The sequence below is a fragment of the Mustela nivalis genome (assembly GCF_964662115.1).
Source record: "Mustela nivalis genome assembly, chromosome: 4".
Lineage (NCBI taxonomy): Eukaryota > Metazoa > Chordata > Mammalia > Carnivora > Mustelidae > Mustela > Mustela nivalis.
In genome coordinates this window covers 79,900,868-79,924,818 of record NC_139023.1, presented here as the reverse complement: position 1 = coordinate 79,924,818, position 23,951 = coordinate 79,900,868, and positions in this window count along the sequence as shown.

The window sequence follows — 23,951 nt, the reverse complement described above, 5'->3', positions numbered from 1 at the left end:
CAACTTTCCTCTTGTGATTGAGTTCTAGTTTCAAAGCACTGTAGTCTAAAAATATGCAGGGAATGATCCCAGTCTTTTGGTACCAGTTGAGACCTGATTTGTGACCCAGGTGTGATCTATTCTGGAGAATGTTCCATGTGCACTAGAGAAGAATGTGTATTCTGTTCCTTTGGGATAGACTGTTCTGAATGTACCTGTGAAGTCTATCTGGTCCAGTGAGTCATTTAAAGCCTTTATTCCCTTGTTCTTTTGTTTAGATGATCAGTGCATTTCAGGGGGGGGGGGGGTAGGTGTTAAAGTCCCCTACTATTATTGTATTATTATTGATGTGTTTCTTTGGTTTTGTTATTAATTGGTTTATATAATTGGTTGCTCCTGTGTTAGGGCCATAGATATTTAAAATTGTTAGATATTCTTGTTGGACAGACCCTTTAAGTATGATATAGTGCCCTTCCCCATCTCTTATTATAGTCTTTGGTTTAAAATCTAATTTACCCGATATAGGGATTGCCACCCCAGCTTTATTTTGATGTCCATTAGCATGGTAAATTATTTTCCTCCCCTTCACTTTAATTCTGGAGATATCTTGGGTTTAAAATGAGTTTCTTGAAGACAACATATCAATGTCTTTTTTCTTCCTTTTTCTTTTTCTTTCTTTCTTTTCTTTTTTTTTTTTTTTAAGATTTTATTTATTTATTTGACAGAGAGAGATCACAAGTAGGCAGAGAGGCAGGCAGAGTGAGGGGTGAAAGCAGGCTCACCGCTGAACAGAGAGCCCAATGTGGGGCTCGATCCCAGGACCCTGGGATCATGACCTGAGCTGAAGGCAGAGGCTTTAATCCACTGAGCCATCCAGGCACCCCCCCCCCTTTGTTTTTTTTTTTCAATCCAGTCTGATACCCTGTGTCTTTTGATTGGAGCATCTAGCACATTTACATTCATGGAAACTGTTCAAAGATATGAATTTAATGCTATGGTATTGCCTTTAAAGTGGCTGTTAATATACATTGTCTCTGTTCCTTTCTGGTCTATGTTACTATTAGGCTCTCTCTATGATTGGAGGACCCCTTTCAATATTTCCTATAGGGCTGGTTTGGTGTTCACAAATTCCTTTATTTTTAGTTTGTTCTGGAAGCTTTTTATCACTCCTTCTAATTTCATTGACAGCCTAACTGGATATAGTATTCTTGACTCCATATTTTTCTCACTTAGTGCTCTGAATATATCATGCTGGTCCTTTCCAGCCTTCCAGGTCTCCATGGATAGGTCTCCTGCCATTCTAATGTTTCTACTATTGTAGATTACAGACCTCTTGTCCTGAGCTACTTTTAAGATTTTCTTTTTGTCTCTGAGACTTGCAGGTTTTACTATTAGATGTTGAGGTGTTGACCTATTTTATTGATTTTTGAGGGGATTCTCTCTGTCCCCTGTATTTTAGTGCCTGTATCCTTAGACATTAGGAATGTTCTCCACTATAATTTTCTCCAATACACTTTCTGCCCCTCTCTCTCTTTCATCTTCTTCTGGAATCCCAATTATTCTAAGCTTATTTCATCTTATGATATCACTTATCTCTCAAATTCTTCCCTCGTAATCCAGGAGTTTATCTCTTTTTCTCAGCTTCTTTATTCTCCATCATTTGGTATCCTATATCACCAATTCTCTCTCCTGCTTCGTTTATCCTAGGAGTTTGAGCCTCCATTTTTTATTTTACTTTATTAGTAACCTTTTTGATTTTGACTTGGTTAGATTTTAGTTCTTTTATGTCTCCAGAAAAGGATTCTCTAGTATCTCTTATGCTTTTTTCAAGCCCAGATAGTATCTTTATAATCACCATTCTGAACTGCAGTCCAACATCTTACTAATATCTGTATTCATTATTCCCTGGGAGTTGGTACTGCCTCTTAATCTTTTTTTTTTTTTTTTTGAGGTGATTTTTTGAAATTTTGTCTAAAGAAGAATTGATGGATGAGAGATCAAAATGCTAAAAGAGTAATAACAACCCCCAGAAAAATAAACACTGAACAAATCAGAAGAGACCCAAAACAAGGGAGAAAAGAAAAAAAAAAAAAGAATATTACTAGACTGCTTAATAGAACAGAGCCACACACTAGATTTTGGGTATATTTTGGTCTGTTAGAAGAAACTGCCTCCCAAAATTTTAAAGAAAGAAAAACATATATATACAAAAATAAGAGTAAATGCAATGATGGTTTGGAATATGATTGTAAAGATGAAAATTTTAAAAAAGATTTAAAAAAATGAATTGATAAGAAGTTGGTTGAAAAAATAAAGAAAGGGGGAAAAAAGGAGAGAATGTGATCAGTGGGAGACTAGAGCAAAGCCATACACTAAGTTTAGGGCATATTTTGGTCTGTTAGAGGAAACTGTGTCACAAAATTTTAAAGAAAGAAAAAATTATATATATACAAAAAATAAGGTTAAAGACAATGAAAAGATAGAATATGACTGTAAAAGTGGAAATGAAAATTATTTTTAAAAAGAACTTAAAATTTTGGTTGAAATGGGAAAAAATTCAAAAAAATAGAAAAAGAAAAATAAAGAAAGTTTTAAAAATTAACTTTGAAAGACTAAGGAATCATGGGGAAAATGTCATGAATTCTATGTGCTATATTGCTCCTAGTGCTGGAGTTTTGCAGTTCTTATTGATTGGTAATCTTGGTTTTGGCTGGATGTTCTTCTTGATCTTCTGGGGGAGGGGACTGTTGCAGTGACTATCAAATGTCATTTCCTGAGGCAGAATTTCACTGCCCTTGTCAGGAGCCACGCTAGGTAATCTGCTCAGGTTCACTCTTGGTAACTTTTGTTTCCTGAATAGTTTTGGAGGATAAGAATGGCAGCCTCCCAATCTCTGGCCTGGGAGGAACTGAGAACTCAAGGCCCCACTCCTCAGTGACCCCTCAGAAAAAGCAGTCAATCACACCTCTCTCCCTAGTCTCCAGATGCATTCCAAACTCACCCAGCCTGTGACCAAGCTTTTTGATCTGTGGCACATGACCCCGTTTAGAGTCTCCAAACCCAACCAATTTCTGAAGTGCGCTCCTATGCTGCTCCTCCCTGGGGAGGAAGGGGAGTCTTCCCAGTTCTGCCACTTGGTGGGTCTCTGCTCAAAGAGTAGTGGTCCAGCTGCGCCATGGATCATGAGCTCACTCCTCAGCTCTGTCTTTGCAACTGGCTTCTCTGCTCTGATACCCGGGAGCTCTGCCACACTCAGCATACCTGTTCTTTCTGTGACCCCAAGGGTTCTGAGACCACACTGTCCCAGTGAGGGTTCCGCATGCACTGCCGGCTTAGCCACTGCAGTGACATCCCTCAGTGGAACAGACATCTAAAAGTTCTGATTTGGTTCTCTGCTTTTCTATCACTTGCCACTAGTCAGCTGATGATGCTCCCTCCCCACCAGGGTCTGTCTCCCCAAATATTGCCTTAAATTCACTTCTCTGCACATCCTACCTTCCAGAAAGTGGTTGCTTTTCTGTTCATACAATTGCTGCCATTCTTTTCTTTGATAATCTGTTGAGTTTATAGGGGTTCAGAAAGGTTTGATTACTATCTAGTTGAATTCCTGGGACCAGAAAAAATTTAGGTCTCCTACTCCTCCACCATCTTGTTCCTCCCCCACTGTTGAGCTAGATTTTCTTTCAAAGTTCACTGTATTCTACTTAGCTTAGTTTACATAGCAAAGACATACCTTTTTAATTAAAAGTATACAAAAATATTCCTCATGATATATGTTACTTACAAATAAAATTCCTGCTCTTTCAAAACCATAGGTCCTTTTCTCTCATTTCTCAGTCCTCTTTCTTTGGCTATATTTTTCTGATTTTAATACTATCTGTCTAAATCTTCTTCCTTCTAGGCTCTGGAACTCTGACCTATATAGGCTGACTTCTTACAGCCTAGGCTGACTGATTTTTATTTTCCTCTCTTCTGATTTTTATTTTTCTCTCTTCCTCTTTTCCTCTCTGATTTTTATTTCCTCTCTTCCTCTCTTCCTCTCATCTCTTTCCCAGGATGTGGCATTCAGTTTTCTCTCAGGTGTTTCTTCACTTGAGGAACTCATTAATTCTGAAGACTTCAATAATCAATGCCATGTAAATTGAGCTTATTTTTGTTTTTACATATCTTAGCTCTCACTAATGAGAAAGACCCTTGAACCACAGAATACACTATATGATTTTCCCTTTCTCTACATACTTCACACAATATTATTAGCACTGTTACTACTGTTAATAGCAATGCTCATTGACCATTGCATATGCCAAGTGTTGTTCAAAGTACTTTTTCATATTCTTCTAAATTGACCTTCACAAAATTCTCTGAGATATGTATTGTTCTTATTTCACAATATGTGAGTTCCAGGATGCTAAGTATTTTATCACAATCTATATGATCCTTAAGAGCAGATATAACCTATTATACTATTCAGTCTCATTGTAAACCAGACATTGCACACAGAACATCATCATATTTATATATAGCTTTTTGTAAGTCATTTATTTTTTTCTTAACCATTTTAAGATTCAATATAGAAGTTAACCATGGAATTAAACAATGATCCCAATGAAGAGGAAGAGCTAGGTTCTCATCTCATGGAATTAAGGAATGAATGTTGAGGACAGCAACAGTAGACTTTTATTAAATGAAGATACAGAAAAAGCTCTCAAGAGTGAGAGGGGTCCTGACAGTGTTGCCTACATGGGCCTCCACTGACAGTCTTTTCTTTAGAACTGACCAGGGAGCTTGTGACTTTAAATTTCTTGGGATGTTTTAGTTTGAATGAGGATTGGTGATAACATCTTTAATGGTTTACTTCCTCTTAGAGTCTGGTTATTTTTTGTTGGTCACAGGTGACTGTTATAAAAAAAGGGCACCCCCCCCACAAGCCTAGGGGAGGGAGGGTGGCCAATGTGTTCCCTTATCTCAGGTTTCCCCACACCTCCATATTTTGGGGATTTCTGTGAGCCTGATCCTGGTAGCTCCCTATCTCTCCTTACCTAGCCCCACCTGTCCCTTTCTCACTGAGAGAAAGTGATTCAGAATTTGAACCTGAAATGTGAGGTGATAGATTGTTACCTTGTTAAACCTGTATTGTTTCTTAATCCCTTATATGAATGCAACTTGCAAATGGTGCTTCCATTATTCCATTCTATTCTTTCTTGCCCTCCTCAGCCAGTGGGGACTAGATAATGGGTGTGGGGTTGGGCATAAAGAAATTTTTGATGAGTAAAAAACACAGCCACAAATCTGCTGACATGTAGCACAGCAGGGAAGGGATCAGCATTATTACTAATATGAATCCATTCCAGGGAATATTTTCTGCCTTGGTCCATGTAGATCTTCATTCACCAACTTTGTTTACTTCTTATGACTTCAGGATGACTTTCTCTTTCTTCTTTCACTTCTGTTGTTACTTTTTAACTTGATCCCAGGACCCTGGGATCATAACCTGAACCGAAGGCAGAGGCTTTAATGCACTGAGCCACCCAGGCGCCCCTAAGATATCTCTCTTGAATAATGTTGTCTCACAGTTTATTTTCCTCATTGAGAAAGAACTCCATGACTCTTTCAAATTTTCCTTCTAGTCAGGTTTCCTTTCCTGTCAGTAATAAAGAACCAACACAAATTTAATTGAAAAAAAAAAAAAGAAAGAAAAGAGAAGAAAAGATGAGACAGTGGCCAAATTTCTCCTGTAGGAGTGAGGAAGTCCTAAGTATACAGTCTCCAGGCAATGTGTGCTAGTTGATGAGAGCACGTGCATTTCTGGATTTTAGTCTCTTCTTTTGTCACTTGGCCAAGTGGTTTCACCGTTCAGAGACTCAATTCTCTTGTTTTTAAGAGGCAAAAGCTGTGAAATTCAGCTATATTTCATAGCAGAGTCTATAATTAATACCGTCTTTATTTTGTAGCAGTGGGCAGAAAGGGAAAGGAGAAAAGGAAGTCCTGATGGTAAGTGAATGGTGGCTACTCCAGACTTAGCCAGCTGGTGGGTCCATCAGGAACCTGCGCAGGGTGGGTAACTGCTTCCCATTGCTGTCAGTACATACAGGCAGTTTGATTGATTTCAAGTTTATTAGCCACTGATAATTATTGCATTTTAAAGTAAAAAAGCACATTAAAGCTGTCATTAACCTTGTCAAATTGCTAAATTTGAAAAATGCTAGTACAATTTTCACTTCAAAAATCAGGTTATTTCCTTGATCCTTCCCCACATTCTTTCTCTTCATTGCTGGTTGCTGAACTGCATATTACCTTTTTAATTCTGTACCTTTGTTTCCTAGCCTATCCTCATTTGCATTTCTAAAATCAGATGTTCCTTTCATATAACACAGTATCCTAATTAAAATATTAAAAGATGCTTTTTGAATGAAAAGAATTTACATTGCCATAAAAAAATTCTGAGTGATGCAGGATGCTTCCTTTTTATAATTCAATGACACTTTCTCTCTGAATTATTTTGAATTATGGAATCAACCCTGTCAGCCTTAGGGATGGATTAAAACTATGGAAGAGGAATATGTTGCAAAAGGGAGTGTACAAAAAAGAAAAGGTTGGATGTATAGAAAAATTTTGGGAAAAATTTTTAATGTACTTACTTTCCTATTAACTTCAACCAAGGGATCTTATTTTATTGATTGGTTGATTGATTGGTTCATTGGGCCTTCACATGCAGAATGGAGCTAATCACATTTCTTACTTTACAGCTTATTATTCTCAGTCTGAGGAAATCATACTCCTGCCTCATGTTACATTTCCTTCTTTCCCTGATCTCCATTCTCACTTTACTCACACTTGCTTATATGTTTGAAGAGCACTCTTAAAAGCTTCCTTTAAATATCTATGTGTTTATCTGTATTTTAAGTTAACTAAGTGTTGCATTACTCTGTTTCCTACTCTCCTACCTCAACACTATGATTTTATGGTCTGAATATTATTACTGAACATGTCTCTAGTTTGTTGCTTTTTAGCCATTTTCAGGTCATTGTTCTCATTGTTACTTTATGCATAGATGTCAGAGTTACCGCTGACTTCCTTCACTTTCCTACAACACCAGGATAAATAACATGGGACACAAAGGCAGAAGAAATATTATTAAATTTCCTTACTACTTGTAGCTCCTTGGCAACTCCTTGAACTGGGCAGAGTGACATTCCCCAAGCGACTCAACTGGCTAAATGTTGACACTTTGCTAAGGGCAAAAGGCAATCTCAGCTGGATCCCCAGGATCCTTCCTGTAAGTCTACTTTAATGTATAAAAATTCCTTTGGAAACTTCCTTTATCTCTACCCACCGCTAAGATACATGTTGGCAATCATTACCCAAGCATATGACCCACCAGTAAATAACTGAAGAGTCTCATGAACAGGTTTTATTAGTAACCAATGACTTATCCCTACAATAGTTAGTCCCCTCAGGGTCCTGGAAACCTTGCTTCCAAATTCCTTATGCTATCTTTAACCTTCTTCCAACTTGAAAATATATAATGAGCCACTTTTCATGACCCCGGTTCAGCTTTTTCTGCCCAAGGCTCCTGTCTCTGTAGTTTAATTAAAATCACCTTTTTGCACCAAAGATGTCTGAAGAATTTTTTCTTGGCCATCAGCTTCAAACCCTAACATCTTACCTACATAAGCAAATATCTAGCAGAACCCTGTGTGAACATTAGAGTTCAAGCACTTGATCACAGGATCTACACCACTTAAAGGTTTCTAAAACCTTCACTATAGCTTCATAGAATGGCTGAACCAGTGCATCCCGGTGATCCGGGATTCTTATGTTCCTCACTTCTTCAGAAGAATCTGTTGTCATTCTCTTCTTTCATTTTTGTATTCTGATGTGACTAAGTGCCCAGTTCCAAGCACAGTTCTGCAGGAGACTGCACAGTTGGAATCTGGACTCTACCACTCATAAACTGTGTGAATTCAAGTGAAGTTCTTAATCTCTTTGCCATTCAGATATTCCTTGAAGAAGGAGGAACAACACTAGCACAGAACTCTTATTGGTGCTATGAAAATTATTTGACAAAAGATACATTAAATCACTTAAAAGCTGATTTAAGTGTCACTGTCATTATCAGTTTATTCATCAAAATGTAAACTCCATTTCTGTTTATTTTATGTTTTAATCCCAGTGCCTGAAATAGTGTTTTTACATGGTGAAGTACGTTGGTGATGTTGACTCTTTATTGAATTCCTGAAAAACACTGAACTTAAATATATTGTGTCATTTTTTAATATATTAAAGGGTTCAGTTTTCTGACTTTTTTCTGTAATTCAATGGTATAAATCTAGAAAATAATCTGCCAAAAATTATGTGGCAAAAAGAGAAAAACATAAATTAAATCCTCCATCCCAGCCTCTCATGGCAATCTGCGTTCCCTGCCTGAGGACACTTGGTCGCAAGCCTCCCCCAGGGACTATTCTTAGACTTTACTCAAGCATTTTTCAAAGCTCAATTCCTAATTGTATAGCATTCTTAGTGGTGAGCTATGGGAGGGTGTCCATCAATTTTCCCCTCTTTATTAACTTAATCAAGTTTGCAGATGATCAGATGCTGAGAGGAATTACCAATTCATTCAATGAAAGAATTACAATTCAAAAAACATCTTGACTCAAAACAGTCAAAATTCAGTTTGATGGAAATTAAAACGTAAAGTATTACATTTACAATCAACATTTCTATTGTCAATCAATGAAATATGCAAGAACTAAAGTAACCTTATATTAAATTATTGGGAGTAGTTGATCAATTTGCCTATTAAGAGATAATACAGTGTGCATTCTGAAAAAAATCTTTAGGGGATGTCTGCTTCTGGTAGACTAGATATTTTGATAGAACTTCCTATATCAGAAAACTACTTCCAAAATAAAAATCTTTTGATGATGACATGCCTGTATAAGGTGGGTCTCCATGCGCTCTGCAAATTCAAATTCTTCTTCCTTCTTTTCCTCCTTATCATTATCATCTGAGATCTTGTGCCTGAGTTGAAACAAAGTAGTAAGATGGGTAAAGAAATAGAGTTGTCTTGGGAACAGATGCCAAAAGTAGTTTGCATTTGAGCACTGGTCCTCAAGCCAGGACAAGGTTTTTGAGCTGGGCATGAAGCATCCATTATTGACCTGGACCATTAAATGGGATTGAAGAGTGCCACATCAAAGACAACTTTTGTCTTCTAGAAGGTAAAAGTCTTGCCTAGAAGAAAACTTTGCCAATTAAGTTCATAAATCTTTACAATTGAGGTTAATAAATGAGCTTATAGAAGACGAAGTGTCCCAGAAGGTAAACAACCATAAGTACATGTCAGCAGAAATAATTAACATGGTTATATACCAACACCAGCTCCCCCCACATTCCAGGCTGCAGATATTGGAACTTTTACACTTGATCTTAGCCAAAAGGCTGAGAAGCAGTGATATTGGAACTTTCAGATACAGGCTATAAAATAGTTATGAAGAAAATGTTTGCATGTTTGCTTGTTTTAATGGATGAGGTAAAACATACAAATGAGTGACAAATGACTCTTAAAGATGACTAGGTATATTGAAATATAAATAAATAGAAGTTCCTAGAAAATATCCACATGAAAATGATTAGGAAAAGCTGAGGCAACATTCCCACCATAAACTCCACCCATGGTACAGCACCTTATAATCAACAGGAAACCCAACTCCTAGTTTCTCCCTGTGAAGAGAGGGGTTTGCCTCATATATCTAGTGCCCTAGCTTTTACGGCTGTCACCTGAGGGACTGACTTCCAAATCACCAAGCTCTGAGCCAGTGGGGTTTGGCATTTGAAAGTCCTCTGGGATGACAGAAAACAAAGAGACAGTTTTAAATGGGTGAGCAAGCACTTCAACAACTATCCCCCTGGGCTCAGCACATGGAATAGGTAAAAATATTCAGCTCCCAGTTTCTCCATAAGGTGATAACTGCATGCACACTTTTGCAGCAGCTGCCTGAGGTTGGCTTCTAGTTTCCCTACATCTGGGAGCTGATGGGGTTCTGGGAGACCTAATGGGTTCGTGGGCACTTTCCCATGTTTCCTCCCCACTGGCCAGCTCCAGCAATGAACTAAGCCCCCAGCTTCTTCCAGGAAGGAGCCTATACACACCTCTAGCACCATAGCTTTTGTGGCTGGCACTCAAGGGGCTGGCTCCCCAGTCATCCGGCTCTTAAAGCCAATGGAACCATTTATGAGTCTCCCAGGACCACCAAAAACAAAGGGTCTGTTTTGATTACTTGCTGTCCCTCTGGGCTCAGTGTAGAAGGAACAGAAAAAAGTGCCCTGCTCCAAGATGCTTCCTGGAAAGGGTTTGACTCTATACTTTCCCAGTCAAAGGGATTTTTGGCTTTAATTAGCCTATCTCTGGCCACCAGTGGAACAGGAATATGCAAAATATATAAAGAACTTGAAAACATCCTGATTAAAAGTTGGCAAAGGTCTGAATAAATACCTCACCAAAGAAGGTATGCCAATAGCAAATAAGTATACAAAGTGGTGCTCAGTATCATTTGTTATCAAAGAATAACAAATTAAAATAATAAAGACATATCACTACACATCTATTAGAATGACAGAAATCTGAAAAACTGGCAATATCAAACGCTGATGAGAACGTGGAGCAACAGAAACTCTCATTCATTGCTGGTAGGAATTATAGCCATTTTTGAAGAGTGTGGAGTTTCTTACAAAGATGAGCATAGTTCTACAATGTGATGCAATGATCTCATTCCTAGGTATTTATCCAATGTCTTTGAAAACTTCCATCCAGACATAAACGGATTAATGCTTATAGCAATTTTATGTGTAATTGCCAAAAACTGGAAGCAACCAAGATCTCCTTCAATAGGGTGAATGGAAAAGAAATTGTATATATCTATACAAGGGGATATCGTTCAGCAGTAAAAAAAAAAGGTGAGATATCAAGCCACAAAAGGATATGAAAGAATGTTAAAAGCATATTGCTGACTTAAAAAAAAAAACAGTCTTAAAAGACTACATACAGCATGATTACAGCTACTTGACATTCTGATAAGATGAAAATTAGAGTAAAAAGATCAGTGGTTGGTAGGATTTGAGGAGAGATAGTGTAGGATTAATAGGTGAAGCCCAGGAGATTTTTAGGGTAGTGAAATTATTCTGTATGACCTTTTATTGGCGAATACATGACATGCATTTATCTAACACATAGAACCGTACAACATCAAGAGTAAGACTTAATGTGAACTATGAACTTTAGTTAATAATAATGTAACAATATCAGTTCATTAATTATAAGAAATGTACCACATTAATGCAGGGTGGTGTTAGTAAGAAGGGAAATTGTGGTTGGTGCAAGGGGTATATGGGAACTCTCTGTATTAGTTATTCAATTTATAAATCTAAACCTGTACTAAAAAGTCTGTTAATTTAAAAAATGTGTTATGCCATATAAAAATAATAGTTTTTAACTAATTTTGACCTGTGAAAACAGCATTTTCCTATGGTTCAAATGTATATTATCAACACAAAATACTTGTGTTAGGTACTGGTTTACTCTTTGAATTTAGACCTAAAGTTCTAAAGTAGAGCTTGAATTTTATTATTGTATTTGCCCAAATCAATACTCAAAAATTGGGAATATATTTTATGATCTATGTTATTAGTTACATATATAATCTCAATCACATGATTTCCAGGTATTCATTAATATTAATGTGGTATATGCACAACCTTAAAGAAGAATTAAGATTAGATACGAGATCTTCTGAAATTAATAAAATAAAGATATTTATCTTGTTAATAATTTTGGTAACTTAAAAATCCAATTAATTTTTACTATGATGGTGGCTTTTGTTTTACTGGATGTGTTTGACTTCTCTATGATCATGAGGTAACAACCCAACAGAGAGTGCTGAATTAGTGTGGTTGCCTTTTTTCTCAGTTCTTCCCATGACTCTTTTTGGGGTGTTTTCTTCCTAATTTTAGTTTGGGGATACTGTTCTGACTTCGGGTTTCATTTTAGCTGTTCATTTTCCACTGCTGTTTCTTAATAAGGAAAGTGCAATCTAGGAAGTATCTTTTAGTTAGATGAAACCTCCATATTATATAAAGGGCATGACCACAGCTTAAGTGAATTTCATGCACTCCAAGGAATTCACTCATTTACCAGTCCCAGAGATGATTTACCAGTCCCAGAGATGATCTGCTTTAAGGACAGATAAAGGAACATTTTCTAAGAGATAAAATAACTCATTCATTTTTAGCATGATTTCATGATTTTAAAGCACAGAAAATTATATTGTAGTGAATTTTTCATTGAAATATGAATTTCATTGAAATATGAAATTTCATTGAAATATGAATTTCATTTCAATGAAATATGTTTCATTGCTTTAGTAATACCAAAGAGTACACAACTAGATTAAGCATCTTTTACATGATTATTTACAGTGAGCCTAAGTATACTCAACATCATTGTGATCGATTTTGTTGAATAGACTTGTAACATCTGACTCATAATTATTTTGAAGTTAAAGAATAATTTTTATCTGGCAAAAGTGTTAACGTACATAAAAGTGATATGTAAGCATTTATTATGTATTTATTATTTAATATTATAATAATATATTATGTATATATTACATAACATATTACATTATGTAATAATATTATGTATATATTATTGTGTGTGTACTATTTATATATTTATTATATGATATGTAAGCATTATATTATTATTATTCTATCTTTAAAACTAAGTTACTCAATACTTACTATGTGTAAAATATGGATTTACAACATTTTGTAATTATACAATTCTCATTTGGAAAGTTATTGTTTTATTTTTCAGTTTGAATTAGAAATTATCTTTAAGATATTTACATCCAGCATCTTAGGAAAGTTTCAATAAATATCCCAAAAAGTTAATCAATAATCTAGAAAATTAATCAAACACATTTTCTATACTAAATATCAGAAATAAAAATGAGAAAAAGAACTATTTTTTTAAAAAGTTGCATTACAAATAAATACATAAAACTGGCACATGATAATAATATTCCTCAGAGGAAAATGAAAATGAGCTCTGTGAATAGCAGATTCTAAAAGAGTTGAGAACTACAGACAGACAGACAAACCGACGAAGACCAACTGTGAAGAGGGGCAGCAAACTTCTTGATTTGACATCTAGGATCTATTTTAATGTTGTGTTCTGGCTAAATCCTTTGTTGCCACCTGTCCTGCAGAATAAAATCAATAAACGTGCATGCACACATTACCCCGTACCTAACTTAGATCTACAGCAAATTCTTCCTATGTAAATTCCACCATAAATATCCTTAAGTATTGTCTTTGTACCTAGATTAACTTATATCCTCTTATTATTGTGTTATTCCAATCTTTAATTTATTGTTCCCATTATAAAAGCTATGTTCACTAAGAACAATTTGAAATGTACCAATAATTTAAAAAAAGAAATCAAAGTCCTCTTTATTTGTAGGTCTTACTCCCCAAATCAATCACAATCAGATCACTCGACAACCCACCTATTTTAAAAATATAATTCAAATGCATTTATGAGTTTTTCCTTCTAGGAGCCTTCTTTGGGTTTTTGATTTAGACTCATTTCTACACAGTGGTTATTGAGTCACCGTGTAATTCCGTGTAATTCCCTCCTTCTAACTGTCTGCACTCAGTCAGTCTCCCATCCCCGACCCAACCATGATGAGGTTGTAGACTCCGAAAAGCACAGACTCTTTCTGTCTTAGCTATCACTGTGTTCCTAGCAATTAAAAAACCACTGCGCACATAGTAGGCTTAATAAATATTCGTTCCATGTGTGAGTAATGATTGTAAAAGTATATATCTCCCTTTTGCAATTAACATAATAGCATAAGTATTTCTCTATATTACAGTATTTACTTTTAAGTATTTTTATGTGGTTCACCATCTGTTCATTGCATAAAAATCAATTTCAAGATTGTTGGACTCTTTGACTTGTGTTTATCACCACTATAAACCAAGGTTCTCAGCAGTGCAATCTCCCTCATCAATTCTCACTGTACTTATTTCCTCCTCACGTCTATAAACTGCAACTAAATCTTTGTTTAAAAAAAGACAGAAGCAAAGTCCTAATTCAAAGACTAATGAGCATGGCAAAGCTAATGAGAAAAATCGTACAACTTCTTCTGTGGTTCTTTATGCCTGTTGGCTTCTTCTGTAATTTAGTGACATCACACTAAGCATGAAAGAACCATCTTCCTTCTAACAAAAAAAAAAAAAAAAAAAAAAAAAAATCTGTCATTCCAGTTATTTTAAAATTCTCTTTCTGTACCCTAATCACTACATTTCACATAAAAGCAGTGAACATAGCATGAAGAAATTCTCTTTCTTTTTTTTTAATCTGGTAAACTTATTTTAATATCTTGATGATCATGTATTCACTCACTAATACAATGAATATGTATTAATTGTATTACAACACAGCACAGCACAGCAATCGCTAGGATATTATGCAAGGTACTGAGGCCCAGTTTAGTGGAATGAGCAGCCACACAAGCTATAATTTATTACACACCTCAAAATTTACAAAATATCTACAAAAATATGTGAAGTATGTAGAGATAAGAGAACTTTTTTCTCTCTGTGTGGGCTTTCATTTTAGGGAAAGGTATCTGGAAAGTTTCTGCATTAAATAGATGTGGACTGAGTCTTAAATAAAAATCCGCTTGTTGAGTAAGGGAAGAGTGGAGATATTTTAAAAATAATTTTTATAGTTAAAGTATCTAGTATGAATAATATCCCAGCTTTTCTGAAAGTAATACAAAATACAAAGCTTACTTTGCGTAGTTTAGACAGGGAGAATCTGAATTAACAATTAGAAATATTTATTCTTAAAATATAAGAAGTTACCAATGTGAAAAACTATCAAGTGTGCAAATCTCTATAAGTACTGCTTCCTGACTCATTATTAAAAGCTTCCCTTGAAACTTAATAAATTGCCAAACCACAGTCAATTACATATCAGAAAGGGATTTCTGTACCCCTTGGAGCAGAGGACTATAGCTTGGATAGTCATCACTGTGAAAAAATGAATCAGTTTAAAATATGTATTTTTTGTACAGGAATGATATCTCTTTCATTTGGGAGCTCTGGGTCTTTTATGCAAATATTGTTACCTGAGTATATCTGAAATTTTCTTTTAGAAGCATCTTCAAAGTAAGGACAGATCAAAGTGCAGGGTCCTAGATCAAAACAAGCAATGCCTTTGTAAAAACTCCTGTTTTTGCTTTAGTTCAAAGCAAGTTAATAAATGTTCTCTCCTCATCTCTCTGTTAATGATAGTAACATCATTATAGGGAAACAAAATTTAACATTAGCTTTCTCTTAGTCTCAGCCTGAAGAGCAAAAGGGCTTATAAAAAAATAGAAAAGTAGGAGACGGCACTGTTTCTTAAACTGAAGGAAATAGCAAATTCTAGTGCTGTAAAAAGGAATTAAAAGGACGCAATGGAAATATGTGTGAGACTTCTCTGCATACCTCTGTCTAAGAGCCTATCACACACTTAGTACTGTGATAAGATGCTTGTATCTTGTTTTCTTCATTGTATCATAAACCTGTGGAGGAAGAAAATAACATCTTATTTATCCTTGTTTCATTAACACCTAGAACAAATATTTGCGTCACAATAGCTCTGCGTTTAAAGAACTTAAATATGGGCGCACCTGGGTGACTCATTCTGTTAAGGATCAGGCTCTTAATTTCACCTCAAGTCTTAGGTCTTGATTTCAGGCTCTGGAATTGAGCCTTTCATTGGACTCTGTGCTTGTTTGAGTCCGCTTGAGATTCTCTCTCTCCTTCTCTCTCTGTCCCTCACAGCTTTGCTCATGTTGTCTCTGTGAAAGAAAGAAAGAAAGAAAGAAAGAAAGAAAGAAAGAAAGAAAGAAAGAAAGAAAGAAAGAAAGAAAGAAAGAAAAGAAAAGAAAGGAAGAGAAAGAAAGGAGAGAGGAGGGAGGAAGGAAGGAAGGACTGAAAAAAATTTTAAAAATACTTTTTGATAATGGAGTGTTTTTTAATAACTATGTCAAGGACAAGATAGAACTTTGCCTTATGATTAATTTTGTCATATGTAAAATCTAAAAGGACTTGTAAATGGACTCATTAAATTACCATTTACTCGGGGGTATTTTTCCATCCATTTAAACAAGTGTATATATTTTACCTTATAGTATAAAAACAAAAAAAAATGATACTGTCACATAAAGATACAAAGCTTGCTTTAACTTCCAGTTTTTTAAAAGTGCAGCCATGTGTCACTAAATGAGAAAATTCATAAGTGGAAATTAGTCATTTACAAGAGTTTAAATGAATCACACAAGGCTCTAAATAAAACAGATGACCTCATATTAACATGCATTCCATTTTTACATTATTTGCCAAGAATTTAAACAGAATATCTGGATTACTGATAGTTATATGTACTAAAAGGAACCCTTAGATTTGTTCTAAAAAAATCTATACATTCATGACAACATTGAAATTTAATAAGAAAGATTATAGCAGCAAATAAGCCAAACATATTATTCATGGATATGATTTGAAAAATATTCTATGGACTTGTGGTAGTTTTAAAAAGTTGATATTTCACAAAAGATTGTCTCATGAGCTGTCCCTTAGAAATAAAAAGCTAAACAAAACAAAATGATTAAATAAGTGTGAGGTATGCTGAGGAAAAAAAGCTTAAAAGTTTTATCACAGTACAGCACAAATCTTAGAACACACAAGGTCAATTTTGAATGTCTGTGTGGATGGTATAGTGAGCTGCATTTTGTAGAGGTGTTCGGTTATGCAGGCAATTGGCCTTTTTGAGAGGAACACAATGGTCTACCCTAAAACAAATGTTCTGTGGCACACACTTTGGAAAATTCTAGGCTATCAATGTATCCATCACACAGCAGTAGTCTGTCTTTGAAAAGATGACATAATTAAATTGTTGGGAGAGCTCGACTTTGGCATATGAACACACAGTTTTTCATCAACGCCTCTCATTTATTAGTTCATGAAAATAATGAACATGGAAAAAGTATTTTAAGAAGTTTGATTACAAAATGAAATGAAGAGATAGTTTATTAGAAGAAGAAAACTATTGCTTGAAGGAAGTTGAAGTTGGAAGGATGTTGTGAGTGAGCTGTGGAGTCTGCGAAAAGGAAAACTTAATGAGTGTAAATTCCTGAAGAGGTGACAGAGGATGGTCTTCCCAATACAGATGTGAGAAGTGGAACTGGTAAGAAGAGACGTGGTCATGTCGCCTAAAAGAAGGAGGAGAGTGTAAGGACTGTTAAATCTGTTTGCCACAGAAGGATTCTGGATCCTGTAAAATGGGATCTTTTGTACATCATAAAGTTTCACGGGTAGAACTTTGGGGAAAGGGAGGGGTATGTGTGTATCCATGTGCACATGTGTGCATGCATGCGTGTGTGTGTCTGTGTGTGTTAAAGTAGTTCAGGGAAGTGTAATTTAGTGGAAAGAACCTGGGCTTAGCCTTATGAGATTAGATTCCATTCTGCACTGTTGTTAAATGACGTTATTTACACAAGTCATTAATTCTCTCTGATCTCCATTGTCTTCAGTTTAGGAGTAAAAGGATACACCCAAGTAAGTTCTTTTTATGATTTAACGAGTATATGTATCTCCTGGAACATCTTATTAAAGTGCTGCTCCTGATTCAGTCAATTTGGGGTGGGGCCTGAGATTCTGTACCTCTCATCAGCTCCTGGGTAATGGGAGGTTTCTGGTCCGTGCAGCATACTCTGAATTGCAAAAGCCCAAATAATCTGATCACTAAGATTCTTCTGCATTTATTTGTAATTGTTACATGCTGAGAGCAGGCATATCACCCTCTCAGACCACCATGTTTTAGGTGGTTTGCTGTTGTTGTTTGTAGATTTTACCAATGAATTTCACACCATGATGTAATAATAAATATCCACATATTCAAGATAGAGTTGAAATCTATGTGAATTTCAGGTAATTCATAGTTGAATACTATACTATAGTCAATGTAATAACATATGAAAACACTGCCTATTATAAAAATATTTGCAAAAGGATAAATATTTCTTCTTTTCCCTTCTTCTGTTCCTTCTCAGTCCTCTCTCCACTCTTCATCTTCATTCCCTCCCTTTTTTCCTTTTTTTAGATGCCTAAGAACAGAACTCAGTGGTAAGAGGATTAAGTCACAAATAGTCATAACATATTTTTAATGTGTATAATCTGTGAATGAATAATCAAGAAGGGATGTAATAAAGTCACATTGCTGTGGAAGATTGTGCATTGAAACTGTTATCTTACTTACTTCCTTGTAAGAATTGAATATAAACTTGTCCTGGATGCAAATTATTAGGTCTGAGTATATCATTGAATATCATTTCAAATCAAGTATTTTCAGGTAAGTATTAAAAATGTCAATTCAGCATAAATTAAATGTGTAAATTCAGTTACTTTGTGTCAAAAACAAGAAAAATATTTTATTTGATTGCTAATGGGAAAATAATATCATAGTTCCCCTATTATGAGTAAGCCCATACAAATGTAGAAGTAGAAATCAGATGTCAGCTTACTGCCAGATGTATACTTAATGTCTGTCACTACATCAGTCTTGATATCTTGTATATCTATGTCCACATATTGACATCCATATTAATATTACAGCCATGTCTGAATCTCACAAGAGTTTCCTGAGGCCTCAAGAATCTGAAGCCTCATGTTAACAGAAATAAACAAAACATACCTGGTCCCCACAATGTAGGAACTCAGCCTTCTGCAAAAATACCTCGATTATTTTTGCTATTTTTAACAGTTTCTCAACAGCAGGTATATAGTCTCTTCATGTACTCCTGCTTAGGTTCTCTCCTCACTGGTTGTTCCCTGAATGGCTGATTGACAGCAGTATCTTTGCAGAGATGGTCAATGTCTAATCAAGGGAGCAGCTTCTTTGTGCTGCCAGAGCTGCAATGCCTCAAGCAAGGGGGGTGGGGGTGGGGAATCACTGTCACCTAAGGAAATAACCAATGTAAGACTGATAATAGAACTAAGTTGTCAAAGTATATAAAATACTTACATTTTATTGGCATAAACTCACTAAAAATGGTGTCTGTGTTTGTAGTACTGAGAATTAGTTCTGAATTCAGAAATTCAAGAGAGATGAGGTAGAATGATATGAAAGAAGTGATAGAATCATAAAAAAAAATTAGTTCAGTAAGTGTTGATAAAATAAAATATATATTTGTAATGCTCTCCAAAAGGAAAAGATCTTTAAGAGTACTGGGTCTTTGTGAGGCTCTTAGGGAGAATGAAAATATGTTTGTAAGATTTGTAGTTTGAGATTACTGGGGACTCTGAGGAGCAGGAGAGAATGTAGGCATATGGGATGGAGCGAAAGACCTTAGATAGTAAACAAGAACTTATTAAGTACCTGCTGTGATGCATTAGTTGGAAAATTAGCTCTATTGGTTATGGCATAATGCTAATGAGCCCAAGTTTGAGTGTTCCCAGTTGACTTCGGGGTCAGTTAGGTGGGCTCTTTAGTGGCCTCTGATTACAAGAAAGGCTTGGCAAGCTCTTTATAGATGCTGCTCAGGCTAAGGACACAGAACAAGCATGGCAATTCTATCTACCCATGGCGGGGTTGCACCCTCACAAACCATATGGGTTTTGAGGCCTATCACAGCAACGTCAGGATATATATCTACATGTAAAGTCATTAGTAAAAGTAAAACTTCTCTTAATAGTTTTATTTATATTTTTCTTTAATGTTAGTAGTGGAGAATGTTGTAGTGAGGTTTCAATAAGGCATTTTGGTATGTATAAGAAGTCATACAAATATTCATATACTTTAAGAATCTCTCTTCTGAAAATTTAGCATGGAAAATAATTTGATAACTAAAAAAAGTTATATATATAAATTTATTGTGGAGTTGTTTATGCCAGGCAAAAATTGAATGCAAGCTAAATGAAATGTCAAATCGTAGAAGAATGGATTTTTCAGTTTTAGAACATTACTGTATAGAACGTTATGCATGAATAAAATAAAATATAATTATGGCAATTGAAGGAGAATATAGGAAAAACTTATGAGAGAATGCTAGAAGAAAAAAAGCAGCATAAAATGTTAAGTATATTATGAATATAACTTTTGAATATTTTAATATGAATACGACTATTTGAATACACACACACACACAGAGAAACCAAAAAAAAAAAAGGAAGAAACTAGCTGAGAAACAGTTGAGTTCAAGTGGTGGCAGGCAGTATAATTCCATAGATTAGTGCTCAAAAATGCAGGTGCGGTAGCCCGTTGTTTTGAATTTTAGCTCCGTTTAACTAGCTATGTGACTAATACTGGTAGCCACACACTGGTAATTATTTCAACATTCTGTACCTCAGTTTACTCATCTAGAATTCTGGAATGATAAGGATTATGAATTCTAAGGAATTATTCTGTTATTCTCATTCTAATAATAAAGATTATTAATTATCCCCATGAGGTTATGCTAGCTTCATAAGAATGTTTGACTACAGGATGTGATTATTAATGCAAGAGTCCCAATCATATACTGATACTTATATGTATTTGTCATTATTATGAATAACATATTACATTATGAATAACAGTAATTATTATTTTTGCCATTCGTGATTTTGTATTCTTCCAGTTTTCACTTTTTAATTTTAATAATGATAGCAGCAAATATTTAAATGCTTCTCCTTTGTCAGTAGAGGACCAAAAGCGTGCACTTCAGAACCAGGCAGATCTAGGTTTGAAATGAGCTCTGTAATATTCTAGGTTACTAGTTAATTACTCTGTAATTGGAGAGTTTTGTAAAGTAAAAAGATTTAACAAACTTCCCAGGAATCCCACAAGACCATGAGGTATAAGATAAACCTCATATATTACAGTCGAGGAAACAGATTTAGAGAGTGGCATTGGCAACAAGAGACTGAGTCAAGGGTTTAATTTCTGTTTGACCTCAGGGACGCTGTTCGTAACCGATAACAGTATACGATGGCTATTCCTACTTATAAATAATCATTGCTGTAGCCACATCAATTCGAGGAAACAATACTAGTAAAGTGAGGGATGGGATTACGGCCTCCTTGAATCCTGGCCTATGGATGGGAGATTGCTGTCGGGGGTTGAGGGCAGTGGAAATGCCTGGAGTTTTCACAACTGCCATCCTCTGTTCATTCTCACCTGGAGCCCCAGGCTTACATCTCAGGAGCTTTCCTGGCTCTGGCCTCGGCACAGCTGCCACGGGACTCCCCACTTCACCCTGCTCTCTCTGTTACTCGCCTTCCTCTCTTCTCTCCACATATGGCCCTATGAGATCTCTGAAATATCTTGCTTTGGAATGACAGAAATGCTTAGTGGTCCCCTCTGGAGCCTGGGACTAGGGGACTCCTGCAGCTAGAAACTCCTTACTTCACCCTCTGGGGTATAAGTCTCCCGTGGGTCTGGGAGTTAGGAAAAAGGGCTGCTTGAAGACACTCCATTAGTAACTGGCGTGATGGCCAAAAGGAGAGACAGTTTCACATCAGCCTCTTCAAGTTGACTTTGTGTAAGAAAATGATAAATAGCAGCTCTTTGTAACGTAGCATAAAAAGACACATGACATTTAAATCAAAATGTTATTAATATCTTAGCTTCTTTCAATAAATGTTAAGCAGAAGTATATTTATTCAAATATTTTCTCATCTCATATATTTTGAATCCACAGTCAAATGTTTTCCTTTTATATTCACACTCCCATACCTTTTTCCATTTGGAATCGCGTCAATCAGTTTTACAGCTGAAGGCAGTGACGTGCTGACAGAAGGTGAATGCAACACGATCTGGTTTCCGATTAAATTTGCTATTTGCTGCTCTAAAACTTTGGGGAAATTATTTTCTTTTAAAACTGGAAGTGAAAACTTCATAAAGATTAATCTCAGTTAATAATATTGTGGGGACCTGGGATGCCACAGGTATGTATTTCTTAGATCCTGACATCTTAGCTTAACAAGGAACCAGTTTTCTTCTTTGAGGACATGAGTCTGTCCTTGATGTTTGTGAATCTGTTTTTTTTTTTTTTTTTGTTTGTTTGTTTGTTTGTTTGTTTTTTAAGATTTTATTTATTTATTTGACAGAGAGAAGGAGAAAGAGCACAAGCAGGGGGAGCTGCAGAGGGAGCAGGGTCCCCAAGGAGCAGAGAACCCAATGCGAGCCTTGATTCCAGGACCTGGGATCATGACCTGAGAGGAAGGCTGAGGCTTATGGACTGAGCCACCCAGTGCCCCTGTGAACCTGTCTTTGGGACTTCCTTTCTTCTTAGGACTTCATGAACCAAAATGTAAGATTTTCCTTTTTTCCTCTCCGCCATGAAAGGTGTCCCCTCTTTTCTTTTCTTCCAATAACTTTCCCTTCTATTTCTTAATTCTTTGGCTCTTGCCTCTGTTTCTAGATTATATTTCCTCCACTGTAGAGTCTATATTATAAAAAATTTTCACTTCTATCTCTGAATTCTCCCTTGAAGGACAGTGTTAAATCTCTAAATATCAACTATCTACTACTTTGAGTACCTTATTGCTGCCTGATACTTAACATGGTTAAAACAGAATTCATTAATTTCTCTTCATATCAGCTTTCTTGATGATTTTACATTATCACAGTTCCATACATAGTTGTGAAATCTATATTCCTTCTAGGTTTATACTTCTTATTTTTCCTCATTCAGTTCAATACATTATTGACTCCTATTTTTTGTCTGTTTATAATGTCTTTTAAGTTTCTTTTTCCTAGAATAGTTGGAGAGTTGTACATAGAAATTGGACATATTAATATCCCAAAATTATGCTTAGGCAATGTGATAGGCAGCCTCCAAGTGGGCTCCCAATGTTTTCCATGTCTTAATCCATGTTCTTGTGTAAGTTGTTCCCACTAAGTTTGAGTGATAAATAGAACTCAGCAGAACTGATAGTATGTCACCCCTGAGATTCTGTTATAAAAGACACTTCAGTTTCCACCCTCATCTTTCCTTCTCTCGTGCCTTTTCTCTTGGTTCATGTCTGCCATGAGATAACTAGCCCTACAATGAAATTTTTGTGGCCAGGAACTGGGACCATTGTGCATAAACCAGTGAGAAACTGAGGCCTAATGCTAGCAGTCAAATGAGTGATCTTAGCCATAGATCCCTCAACCTCACTGTAGCCTTTTGGTAACTATAGCCTTAGAAGATAACTTGTTTGCAGCCTTAGATGAAACTCACCATCAGGGACATGTAGCTAAGCTTCTTCCAAATTCCTGACCTGTAGAAATTGTATGAGATAATAAATGTTGGTTTAAGCTGAGTTTGGGGGTTAAACTGTCATGTATCAATAGCTAACTAATAAATGACTTTTGAATATAAAAATAATATTTATATGGTTACATTGTCTTGGAAAAAATCAAAGAAGGGAGAGGGGTCCAAAATAACACTGCTGGTGTCACACAGCCCTGGGGAGAGGAGTCTGACTCTTTTGTGGAGAGAGTGCTCAGTGGCCCTGAAGACATGAAAAATCTCTACCCATGAGATACCATCAGAAACAAAGGCTTGAGTCAGAAGAGAATTTAAAAGTTGTCTAATTGTACCCAAAGCATCCATCTCCTGTTAGTCTTTTGAAAAGTGACTGAAAGGATCTAAAGGAAAAGAAGAGATTCACCCAGAATGTTTCAAAGTTATATGGTAGCCATGCTGAGCACTCAAGTGGCAGCTCAAGCTCTGATGAGAATGAGGAAGAAGCCTTTTAATCACAATTATGAAATGCTAATTGACAAACCTGTGCACATCAGAATGATACATCTGGCAAGGCTACTAGCTTGCATAGTGTAGCATAGCTGGTGTACAGAATGTTTTTTTCTTATAAAACAAAGTATT